General features: G+C 37.5%; 1 protein-coding gene across 6 annotated transcripts in view; it reads left to right on the forward strand.

The window, feature by feature from the left end:
- SPIRE1 (spire type actin nucleation factor 1) overlaps positions 1–13,597 on the forward strand; it is a 209,775-nt gene that overhangs the window by 23,830 nt on the left and 172,348 nt on the right. The gene's annotated exons all lie outside the window — the stretch shown is intronic.

Here is a 13,597-nt window from a genome sequence, read left to right on the forward strand (position 1 = left end):
GACTAAATAAAGGATTTAAGAAGTTATTTTTTTTAATTTGATAACCTGTCTACTGTTATAGGTTTTAGTAAATTTCAACTGTTATTTTAAGTAAAATGCAAGCTTTCTAAGGGATTGTATTATATAATAAAGAAGCAAAAATAATTTTTTTTTGCATTCAGAAGTTACTATTTTTTAAAATGTTTATTTTGAGAGAGAGTGTGAGCGGAGGAGGGGCAGAGAAAGAGGGAGAGACAGAATCCCAAGCAGGCTCTGCACCATGAGTAGAGAGCCCAGTTCAGGGCTCAAACTCACCAACTGTGAAATCATGACCTGAGCTTAAATCAAGAGTCAGACGCTTAACTGACTGACTCAGATGCCCCTATGGTTTATTTTTGTGTCTTCAGCTTTGGGAGTAGAGATAATTTTTTTCCAAATTAGCTCAAAAAATAGGCAAGAACGTAATAAAAAAATTTTTTTTTATTGTGAGAATTTTTGAGTAATACAAAGAAGTGGGGCTTGATTGGAGTCAGAAGATAAAATTTCTCTCTGTGGTTTCTGGTGTGCGTCTTTCTAGGTATGTAATTTTGAGCAGTAATTTTTTTCTCCCAGAACTTTGGCTATCTTATCTGTAAAATGTTAATCATAATTCCTATTAACTTCATGGGTTGTGAAATTTTAAAGAGCAAATATATGTGAAAATGTTATACAAACCCTGAAGACACTATATATGTCAAGATGTCAAGGTCTCATTATTCTGTCTTATTATGTTGTGTTGCCATAAAATCTGAATGGTTATAGCATTTTGTTTAGTACTTGTTTTGTATAGGAACATCACTCATTTTATCTCCATTGTCTCCTAATTAGTAGCACTTATTCTTTGACCTACACCTTGGGTAACCAGAAGCATTGGAATCTAAACAGAACTCTCATTCAGGATTTTTAATAATCATTTAAAGAGGAAAAAAATCACAAGAAGATAAGATCAATCTGATTAGTTTACAAAATAGACTTGGGGTATTTTCTAGGGGTAACAGTGCTTGCTTCCTCTGGCAAAGAGACTGGAATTGTGGGTGGGGATTTATCTATATTGTTTGAATTTTTTAAAATTAGAATGTCTTAACGTATTACTTTATTTATTAAAATCATAAAATGAAGGAACAGTAGAGGCAACGGGAACTGTTTCAAGAAGTTTGGTGGCTTGAGAGAAAGAGGGTACAGCTTAAGTAAGAAGTTTTATTTTTTAGGAACGATGGTACTTGGGGAGGTGGGGGGTCGCGGTGGTAAGGAAGCAGGAGGGAATAGGCTGGAATCCAAGTTAGAGAGTGGATATATGCTGTAACTAGATGTAAGACTACATTTGGCTTGACTAGAATGATGGTTCTCCAAGTGTGGTGGGAGGACTCGGGGGTGGGGGTGTGTGTTCCTGACACCCATTCAAGATCCAGCTATTTTTGAAGTAATACTAAGACATTACCAGCCCTTTTATTTACTTTGATTCTCTCAAGGATACAGTGGTATTTTCCTTGGCCACCTATGACATACCACACCTCAGAAGCAGAGGCAAGATCTAGCCAGCTTTTATTAAGCATGACCTTCAATAGTTTTAGAAAAATGTGAAACAGTATCACCCTTCTCATTTTTTTTTTTTGAAAATAGAGTTTTTCCCCCATAAAAATGTTACTTATATTAACATATTTAATATTTTTCAGTGATTTAAGTGATTAAAAAATTTCTCAGTTTTAATTTCTGATACAAGAGATATTGGTAGATTATGGCTCACATACACAAAAGCTCCTTGGATTCCTCAGTAGTTTTTAGAGTGTAAAAGGGTCACAGTCTGAGAGCTGCTGGGCTCTGCAGTGTGGTTATAGTGGGTATTTTTTCCTGAGAAACAGAATTGAAGGCTGAGAGCAGTAAAACCACAGTCTTGAGTAAGACCATGGGAAATTGAGGGAATCCTTCCTTGATAATAAGGATTTAAGCCAGTCTTTTCTGTCCATAAGATGACAGGGTCATTTCTGAGAATGAGGTTATCCTGGATCAGAACGGTGATTGCTAGAGCCTCTTTTGCGCTTTCATTGGTCTTCTGTTGAGAGGAAATGCTCATCACGCTCTGGCATTAAGTGCAGACCAAAGTAAGGGCTGCTAACAAGTTGTAGGCGAGTGGAACTGTGAAGGGCCCTGGATAAGGTGGAGTAGCACGTTGCTTGCTCCACATTGCAGTGCAAGTTCACGCCCCAGGAGCCCATATGTTCGGTGTTTGTGCTTGGGCCCAGCTCTGGCTCCACCCTTTCCCTTCACTTCTCAGCCTCAAGATTCCTCATCTGAGAGATGGGTGAATACAGAGTTTAGCATAAAGCCTGGCTTAATGAATGTAGCTTCAGAGGTGTATAGTTTCCTGGGACAGAGAAAGTCATCTTCCTGAACAAGGCTCATGGACTACTAGGACCCTCAGGTGACTGCTAGGGAAAGCAGAATCCCTTTACATCATCAGGACGTATAACTCGAAGTGTTCAACTATGTTATTTTAATAGGTTTTGTAGTATATAGAAATCATATTATGAACTGTTTTCTAGTTTTACTTACAATTCTCTTTTTAATACTTTTCCTGTATTCAGAAAAACCAAACAAAAGTATGAGTTTAGAGAAAGCAAGGAGGCCATAAGTAGGCGTTCAGTCAACTTTCATGTGATCTTGTACCTCAGTATAGCTTAGTGTTTCTAAAATATCAAGTACTGTACCTTATTTCTCACTGTTTGGAAAATTTCTTTAGTGTACTTGATTATACTAGTGTTTTCCAGTATTTGAACTCATTAAGGGAAATCTTTCATATAGTTTGTTTTATTTTTTTTAATGTTTTATCTATTTTTGAGAGAGAGAGAGAGTGTGCATGAGTGGGGAAGGGGGCAGAGAGAAGGGGACAGGGGATCTGAAACAGGCTCTGTACTGACAGCAGAGAGCCCGATGTGAGGCTCAAACTTACAAACCATGAGATCATGATCTGAGCTGAAGTCAGACACTTAACCAACTGAGCCACCCAAATGCTTTCATATAGTTTGTTTTAAAAGACGTTGCAAAGTTTTTTACTTTAATAGGCAATTTAATTTTTTCCTGTATCTCTTTTCCATTTTTTGAAGGTATAATTTGCATACAGTAAAACTTACCCTTTTCAGTTATAGTTCTTTGAGTTTTGAGAAACATTAAGTTGTGCTAACCAACTCCACGATCAAGTTCTGTCATTCCCCAAACTCCTCCAGTGGCTCTTGGTGGTCATTCCCTCACCTCCCCCACTCCCTGCCTCTGTCAACCACTGATCTGTATTTTGTCCTTTCATTTTGAGAAGGGCATATAATTTCAACAGTACATTACCCCTGCTTCTCCCTCTCTAGAAGTGCTCACAGCTCAGCCTGGTCATTTATAAACTCTTGATGACTGACCTGTTCCTGTGGGTACTAAGAGGCAGTTATGTTCCACAGTTTGAGGGAGCTTTTACCCATTTTACAAGTTTTTCCTACTGCCATTATTTAAATAATTTTGTGGGTTGTACTTTTATATTTGAAGAAAATTGCTAAGCACTTAATGCTAAAAATAAAACATAAAGGATTTGAATTTTTCAAGTATTTTAATTGAGGCATTTTTATTGTTGTTTTCAGCTTTCCAAATTTTATCACATCCCTGTTTGCTATTAACCACCACTAACTATGAAGCACTGAGGCCCTTTCCCTTTAGCAGGGAAGAAGGTTAAATGAATAACTAGAACAATCCTCTTGTTCCCTTGGTAGATTAGCTGCTTTAAGTGGAATAGGTTAAAACATTATATAAAGTTTTGCCAGTACTTTAATCTTGATAAAGCTAGTTTATAAAAATCGTAGTGGAGCAGGAAAATGTAATCTTTACTGTGGGAAACTATAAAAGATTCATGTTCACATCTTAGGAATAGAGTTGCTATATACTGTACATAAATACTTATTCTGTCTCATTCCCACATTGAATCTTAAAAAAAAAATACTTTAGAGCTAACTGTATGCTAAGTACTGCTGTAGACATTAATTTTATCCTCTTAACTAACTTAAAAACAAATTTTAGAAATGAGAGCTGAGGTATAAAGAGGTTAAGTAACTTGCCCAAGGCCATATAGCCAGTGTGTTGCAGAACCACTTCCCTTCGCCTTAAATTTGTTTGTCTTTATCCAGCCTTTATTTATCTGCAGTGTAAGGCATCTACATAATGCTGGCAATTAGTTTAGAGCCCCATTCGGGACAGTGAAATGGCTGTGTCTCCTTATTCTGTATGTGTCTTTTACCTGTGACTACAATTCCTGGCATTGTGTAGCCAGGGACTGTGTTCCTGCCCCACGTAAACTGGGACTGTGTTCTTGCTCGATGTAAACTGGGCAAAGGAATGGTTGCAGTCCCTGAACCTTCAACCCTGTTGGTTAGACGAACATAGGTTTACAGAACATAGAGTTCTGTAGTGTAGTAATTTGTGAAGTAGTCTGATTCTAACTTACTCAGAATGACTCAAGAATTGTTCTATATATTTGAACCTCCTGGGAAACCAGACTAACTAGAATTAGTCTGCTTTGTGGGGGAGCCCAAATATATCAGAGCTAGTGCCTTGGACTTACTCCATTTTGATTACATACAGTTTTTGACACAAACAGGATTATATGAAATTTTTTTATGTTTCCTGAGCAGCCTAAAATAAACTGCCAAAGGTAGTATGTGGGAGTTTGCTGCTTTAACACAGAGTATAACATTTAAAAGTTGCCCATTTTGTGTTTAGCTAAATCAGCCCACTGCCCTTTGATTTCATCTCTGGTTCATGCAGACCCATGGTGACCGTGGGATGAGTAATGCCTCTTTTAATTGACATTTGATAGCCCTTAGTTAACTTCAAAAGTAACTTAAAAATGTAAGTTGAAGAAGTATGTTCAGTTAACCCTTGAGCAACTTTGACTCCCCAAAAAGTTAACTACTAATAACCTTACCAACAGATCCTTTTTATGTTGTATGCTGTCTTATTACAATAAAGTAAGTTACATAAAATGTTAAGAAAATCATAAGGAGGAGAAAATACATTTACAGTATTGTACTGTATTTAACTGAAAAATCACAGTATAAGTGGACCCATGCAGTTCAACCCCATGTTATTCAAGGATCAGCTGTAATTTTTTATGAAAATATTTGCATTTGTGTATAACTACAGCTGCATAATGAGCTTGTTTAAATGATTGTGAGGTTAGTATTTGATACCAAACTAATTAAATCTTAAAGCAGAAACAAAAAGACAATTACTGTCAGATCTGTTCTTTCAGTGGATTTTAAACCTTACTTTAAGGTTTTATAAATGGAATTGCATGACAAGAAGTTAAAATAATGATATATGTTCTATAAAAAGATTGGAAGAATAGGCTCCATTAACTGCAGGTAACAATAGCATTTTCTCCTTGGTCAGTAGACCAAAAGAAATGGGAAGGCTGCTCACACTCTACTTGCTGTGCTTTTGGATTAAAAACCCCAAACGTGCCTGAATTTACATGGCCTTTTGGCTGACTTCAACTTAAATGGTTTGGAAATTAGCTTGTGTGTCTGCAGAGTAAATTGTGTCTACCTTTGAGTTGCTGCTTCTGAGTATGAATATTAGTAGAGGTTAGTAGTGAGGTTTAATGGTGTGATAAATAGATAATCTCATTTGGATTACATGTGTCATCAGATAGAGACTGGCATTTTTTGTTAGTTACTTGTTATATTTGAAATTCATTTCACCCACCTTCCTTGCCTTTCTTTCTTCCTGCCTCTCTTTCCCCTCTACCCTCCCTCTTCTCATAACATTTATTACCAAAATGTCTTTCTGTGTTGTAGTCATAGATGTCTTAAATACGTGGTTTGACCATAGGATACAAAATTTATACAGGTAGTATTCCTTTGTATAGTTTTTACTATATTTGAAGACCAATAACAATTATATATGTATGTCTGGCAGAGGATTTCAGAATAGCTCAGATTATCTGAGAGTAAACATAGTATTCTTGACTGAGTAGAAAGTTTACACTATAGGAATCTGAAGCACCTGTAAGTACTTTGATAATAGAGTAGAAGGTTTTCATTATAATTTGCCTTATCAGGGAGCCATATCAATCTGCCTTAATGAAAAGTTTAAATTTTTAATAAAATAAAACAGTAGGGGCGCCTGGGTGGCGCAGTCGGTTAAGCGTCCGACTTCAGCCAGGTCACGATCTCGCGGTCCGTGAGTTCGAGCCCCGCGTCAGGCTCTGGGCTGATGGCTCAGAGCCTGGAGCCTGTTTCCGACTCTGTGTCTCCCTCTCTCTCTGCCCCTCCCCCGTTCATGCTCTGTCTCTCTCTCTGTCCCAAAAATAAATAAACGTTGAAAAAAAAATTAAAAAAAAAACCACAACAACAGTATTTTTCAGCACAGAGACTACAATGCTGATAGATCAAGGTGGGAAGGGGCTAGATTTTTTTATTGCTTTTTTTTCTTTTATTTAATGTTTGCTTTTTTGAGAGAGAGAGAGAGAGAGAGAGAATATAAATGAGCAGGGGAGGGGCAGAGAGAGAAGGAGACAGAGTCCAAAGCAGGCTCTAGGCTCTGAGCTGTTAGCACAGAGCCTGATGCAGGGCTCGAACCCACGAACTGCGAGATCATGACCTAAGCCAAAGTCAGATGCTCAACTGACTGAGCCACACAGGCTCCCCTTTATTGCCTTTTTCAAAGTACCTTTATTCTTTGTAGAAATGTTATATATTCACTTTAAAAATTAGAACATTGCAGAAAGATATGAAGACGAAAGTAACAAACACTTCATACCCTACCATCTACTGGTAATGGCTGTTTATTCTTTTAGACGTCTTCCCATATTTATATAACAAAGTTGACTTAATCATTGAGCATATATTGTGTACTGCTTTCAGAGATACATGTATCTTTGCATAAAAGACAAACTTGGCTTTAAGGAGTTAGCCAGACAGAGGGAAAGTTTTAGATATATGGGTAGAACTTTCCACGCAGAAGGGAATCACAGTGAGAACTCTTAAGAGATCAAACTGTTTTTAAAACTGACAGAACACCAGGCTTTCTGAAGCATAGAGAATGTTAGGGAGAGTTGTAGGAAATGTAGGGAAGACAATGTGGTGCTGGGTCTTATAGACCATATTGAAGATTAGACATAGGTCCAGTTTCTCTTCAAGAGAAGAAACATTTTTGTCTGAAATTTTCTTCTATTTCTTAGGGTTATTCTTTTGATGTGTATTCTTTATTTGCTGTTTGCTTATATTTTTTGCATATTTATATATTTGTATTTCATCGGTTTATGTATCATTTCATTAAATTGTTACTGTAATCACATAAGAGCTGTTGCATACATGGGTTTGGGAACAAACCTTGCAGACAAAATTTAAGCATAAGCATGTTTAAGGTAGACATATGGCTCACCTGGTAGGGGGCAAAAATGCACTGATGACCTAAAGAGTAGCTTGTCCATTCATGGCTAGTAGTAGTCATGGAGCCCAGTCAGTGTAATCTAGAATGACTGGGGAATGTGAGATGGACAGTCAGAGAGCGGCTGATTAGGAGAGCTTCCATTGTTCAGGATGGTGTCTCTTTTAACATTTATTTATTTTTGAGAGAGAGAGAGACAGAGCATGAACGGGGGAGGGGCAGAGAGAGAGGGAGACACAGAATCGGAAGCAGGCTCCAGGCTCTGGGCCATCACCCCAGAGCCTGACGCGGGGCTCGAACTCACGGACCACAAGATTGTGACCTGAGCCGAAGTCGGACGCTCAACCAACTGAGCCACCCAGGCGCCCCCAGGATGGTGTCTCTTGACATCATCCCTCCATTTGGTAGAGATTTTTACTGTATTTGGCAGATACTATAAAACACAGTGTAAAGGGGCGCCTGGGTGGCTCAGTCGGTTGGGCGGCCGACTTCGGCTCCGGTCATGATCTCGCGGTCGGTGGGTTCGAGCCCCGCGTCGGGCTCTGTGCTGACAGCTCAGAGCCTGAGGCCTGTTTCAGATTTTGTGTCTCCCTCTTTCTCTGACCCTCCCCTGTTCATGCTGTCTCTCTCTGTCTCAAAAATAAATAAAAATGTTAAAAAAAAAAACGGTGTAAAAAAACCCATTATCAGTAAAATCAGGGACTTTACTTGGTGTTGTGACAGTTCCCTAATGTCTTTTGATGATGGGCTTTATCAAGTGAGAGCTTTATCAAGATATAATTCACAGATATAAGTCACCCATTTATAATGTGTATTCATTGGTTTTTGGTATATTCACGGAGTTATGCAGCCATCACAACACTCACTTTTAAAACATTTTTGTCACCTCTGAAAATCCAGTACCTTTAGCTATCATCCACCATTCCCTAGTACCCTTACACTACCCCAAACAACAACTAATTTACTTCCCATCTCTATGGATTTGCCTATTCTGGATATTCCATATAAGTGAATTATATGATATGTGGTCTTTTGTGCCTGACTTTCACTTAGCACAATGTTTTCAAGATTTATCTGTGTTATAGCGTGTATCAGTACTTCATTCCTTTTTACTGCTAAATATTCAACTATATGGATATGCCATATTTTGTTTACCCATTCATTAGTGGATGGACATTTGAATCACTTCCACCTTTTGGCCATTATGAATAATGCTCCTATAAAGGTTCCTGTGTAAGGTTTTGTGTGGATGTAAGTTTTTATTTCTCTTGGTTGTATACCTAAGGGTAGAATTGTTGGGTCAACTGGTAGCTCCATGTTTTAAACCTTTGAGGAATTGCCAAACTGTTTACCAAAGTAGCTCCATCATTTGACATTCCTACCAGCAGTATCTGAGGGTTTGGGTTTCTCCACATCCTCACTGGTACCTGTTGTTATCTGCCTTTTTGATTCTAGCCATCCTGGTAGGTGTAAAATGGCATCTGTTTTGGTTCTGATTTGCGTGTTTCCCTGATGATTAATGATGTTGAGCATGTTTTCATGGTTATTGGCTATTTGTACATTTTTCTGTTCATCTTTGCCTCTTTTTAAATTGGGCTATCTCTTTATTGTTGAGTTGTGGTAGTTCTTTATATATTCTACATACAAGTCCGTTATCAGACACGTGATTTACAAATATTTTCCCCCATTCTTTGGGCTTTCTTTTCATTTCTTGATGGTATACTTTTAAGCACAAAAGTTTTAAATTTTGATGCAGTTTTAACGTGTCTGTTTTTTCTTTTGTTGCTTCTTTTGGTATCTTAGGAGTCTGTTGCCAAAAGCAAGATCATGAGCATTTACCTCTGTGTTTTCTTCTAAGAGTTTCATAGTTTTGCCTCTTATATTTTGATGGTCTTTGATCCATTTTCCAATTATTTTTTTAATATGAAGTGAATAAGGGACCAACATCATTCTTTTATGTGTCGATATCCAGTTGTCCTGACACCATTTCTTGAAGAGACTATTCTTTTCCTCATTGAATAGTCTTGGCACCCTTGTCAAAAATCAGTTGACCATAGATCTGTGGGTTTATTTCTGGATTCTCAGTTCTATATTGTCCTGCCAGCACCATGCTGTCTTAATCGATTTCCACTTCTTGGTAGTAAGATTTGAGATCCAGAAGTGTGAGTCCCCCAGACTTGTTCTTTTTCAAGATTATTTTGATTCTTTTGGGTGCCTTGCATTTTTATATGAGCTTTAGAATCAGCTTGTAAATTCTACAAGGAAGCTAGCTGGGATTCTGATATGGATAGTGTTGTATCTTTAGATGGCTTTGGGTAGTATTGCCTCTTAATGGTGCTAAACCTTCCAATCCATGAATACAGGGTGTCTTTCCATTTATTTAGATGTTCTTCAGTTTTTTCAATGATATTTTGTAGTTTTCAGAGCATAAGTTTTACATTTACACTGTTAAATATATTCATAAGTATTTTATTCTTTTTGATGCTAATATAAATGGAATTGTTATCTTAATTTCATTTTTGGATTGTTCATTGCAAGTATTTAGAAGTAAAGTAGAGGGGTGCCTGGGTGGCTCAGTCAGTTGAGCATCCGGCTTTTGGTTTCAGCTCAGGTCATGATCTCATGGTTCACAAGTTTGAGCCCCGTATTGGAGCTCTGTGCTGACAAAGTGGAGCCTGCTTGGGATTCTCTCTCTCTTTCCCCTCCTCTCTCTCTGTTCCTCCCCTGTCCTCTCTCTCTCTCTCTCTCTCTCTCTCTCTCTCTCTCTCAATATAAATGAATAAACTTTAAAAATAAAAGTACAGTTGATTTTTGTATAATGATCTTGTGTCTACAACCTTGCTGAACTCATTTATTAGTTTTAGTAGTTTTTTAGTATATGCCCTTGGATTTTCTATGTGCAAGATCATGTCATCTTGTGAATAGAGATCGCTTTTTTTCTTCATTTCTAATTTGGATACCTTTCACTTCATCTTTTTTGCTCTTTCCTTTTTAAAAATTGTTTTTATGGAACTCAGTGTTGGAGGGTATTTAAAAATTTATTTCAAATCAATTTTATGAGAGAATACTTAAATGTTTGAATGTTAAATCAGAGACTTTTGGGACAATATTTATATAATTTATATTTCAAGTAGATATGTAAATTTTATGTGTGTTGAAACAGACTTCAGTTTGGCCCATTGTAACTGAAATTGGGGCTGTGTTTGGTTTCCCCTGAGGATCATTTTATATGTAGAATATCAACTTTATTGCAAGAGTACTTTCTGGAATATAAAGTTAAAAGGTATAGATGGCTTTCAAACTAGGAGTTGTGACTGACTTTACTTGCTGAACACTCATGTTTTTAATCATAGAGGTTTTATCTGACATGACTGCTTATTTTTCTTCAACAGAAAAGTTCTTTGACAGTTTTGCAGATTGTGGCTGTTGCAACTGTGGGTAATTAATAAGCCCTTTGCTCTTTCATTTGAATTTATTATCTGGGGGGAAATTCTCATGGATAAATAGAGATCTTAGGTAAATGAAAAACGTTGTGAAAGGGAGGAGGAATTGTGGGTACAAATAGTAAAACTTGACTTAATTCGGACATCATTTGTCAAGCACTTACCATTTACAGACTCTGTGCTAAGCATAGGGAATGCAGTGCTGTCCTCAAGAATTGATATGTTGCTAGAGTACTGCTTTTATAAAATATTTTTTAAAAAGAATTGTTGATTTATTAGTAATCTTAACAAAAAGTAGCACATGATACAACATAACAGAATAAGAGATCAGAACGTGAGCTTGTTTGATCAAGCCATAGTTTCACTCGCTTCTTGCCAGTTTCACTCGCTTCTTCCCATAGTTTTTGAATTCAAACACTTGCCCACTAGCTACAACAGAGTAGCAAAGAAACACAGTTGTAGCAGTCAAAAGTATTTAAAACGTATCTCTCAAAGGATCTTGTAGTGGATTTATCTTATAGGTTACAACACCAAAAAAATTATCAAAATTTCCTTAAATTTCTTTTTTTTTTTTTTTCCAGGGGGCCTGGGTGGCTCAGTCAGTGAAGCATCCAACTCTTGATTTTGGTTCAGGTCATGATCTCACTATACATGAGATCAAGCCCCATGTCGTGCTCTGTGCTGACAGTGTTGAGCCTCCTTGGGATTCTGACTCTGCCTCTTCCCACTTGCATGCATGTGCTCTCTCTCTCTCAAAATAAATAAACATTAAAAAAATTTTTTTTTTTTTAATTTCCTCATCCCATGTAGCTACTTTGGAACTCTCCTCTTACTCCTACCCTCAAACAAAGCCACCCAACCCACCCCACTTTTCCTGGAGTTCTGTCATTTTCTCTTCTCTCTGCCCTTTGTTCTTTCCACATCAGCTAATACCAAGATTCTCCACTCCAAATGAAGAGTCCAGAATCACAGAGGGGATGTCCTTTTCCTTGCCCCATTCCTGTCTTCTTTTCCTTGACATTGATCCTGTGTCTCTTGCTAGTCTCCATTCTATACCGTGGACAGCTTAGAATCTGGGCTGGCAAAAGTAAAACTCTCCTTGGGTAGTGCGTGGGTATGGGACAGAAGCTGGTAGTGGGTGAGAGTAGATGATTGGGAATAGGATAATGTGTCTCCTTCCATTATATCTTATAAGTAATTGAAGTCATATTAGAAAGACCATGATGTACAGCCTCTTCATTTTGCATTGGTGATCATGTTGATTATATGAATGTGAATCTTAATTCTTTTTTTTTTTTTTTTTTTTTGATGTGAGATGAGCTCCTTCCTTGTACTTCCATGGCTGCCTCCGTTTTTCACTGTCTATCCCAGGAAAAAGAGATAGGAGAAAAAGATACCTTTTTGAGTAGGGCATAAAACGAAAGACTCTGGGCACTGGCTCTAATTTGGCATATGTTTTGGACACAAATATTCCCTTTTTACTCTAGAGGCAATAATACCAATTTCCTTAAACTGTTATTTATATACATTTTGGTTTATTAAACTTGGAATTTTATTTTTTCCTTATGCATAGTTAATAAAATTAGGTGGTTAATACCAAGCTAATAAAAAAGAGCAAGACAATCATTTATATGATTTGATGCTTTTTTATTTTCAAATATACTGATCTATTACTGCTCTGTAGCTTACACAAGAAAGAAATTGAAGGGATATCTGAGTGGCTGAGTTGGTTGAGCATCCGACCTTGATTTTGGCTCAGGTCGTGATTCCAGGGTCATTGGGCTGTGCACTAAGTGTGAAGCCTACTTAAGATTTTCTGTCTCTTACTCTGTCCCTCTCCCCTGCTCACACAATCTCTCTCTAAAATTAAAAGAAAAGTTAAAGAATGAAATGGAATAATTAAAAACAGATCAACAATCTGTATTTGTGACATGGGCTTGGGGTTCCATGGTTTGGGCCAGTATGTATGGCCTTGAATAAGGACTACCAGGTAGCATTAGAGGAGAGGCCATCTTACCAGACTTGACTTGACTTTGGGCAGGGAAGGGATTGGAGGAGAACAGAATTCTTAGGGAGAAGGAGCTGGCAAAAGAATTGAGGGAGATTGCGAAACTTTAAAGTATCTACTCAAAGAGCTAGTTATGTTTCCTGTTTTAAATTTCTTTGTTCTGGAAGGGAGACAGGCCTGGTTAAGAATGGGAGATGGAGGAAAAAAAAAAAAAAGAATGGGAGATGGAGAGAGTTCTGTAACCCATGACAAACTGTAAAATGTTGCTAAGGAGATTCCTTTGGGAAGGAGCAGTATTTAAATGAACTGTTACTGAACTCTGACTTCTTAAGGCAGGAGATGAAAGGAAGAGGGTACTTTATTTCACTCTGTTAACATTTTAGGAAGCAAGCAAAGCAAGATTACTTAAACATATATCATTTGGTGTGCATACAGTTATGTGGTGTTAACATTATGGGTGTAAATACTTTATTGAAGTATAGGGCACTGAGAAAAGGCACGAATCATTAAGTTACAGCTTGCTGAACTTTTACAGATTGTGGTAAAGTTGTATTTTTTTTAAGTTTATTTATTTTGAGAGAATGAGAGAGAATGCCCACTCAGGAAGGGCAGAGAGAGAGGGAGAGACAGAATCCCAAGCTGAGAGCACAGAGCCCAACACAGAGCTCAAACTCATGAACTGTGAGATCATGACCTGAGCCGAAAT

The sequence above is a fragment of the Prionailurus viverrinus genome, chromosome D3 (assembly GCF_022837055.1).
Source record: "Prionailurus viverrinus isolate Anna chromosome D3, UM_Priviv_1.0, whole genome shotgun sequence".
Taxonomy (NCBI): Eukaryota; Metazoa; Chordata; class Mammalia; order Carnivora; family Felidae; genus Prionailurus; species Prionailurus viverrinus.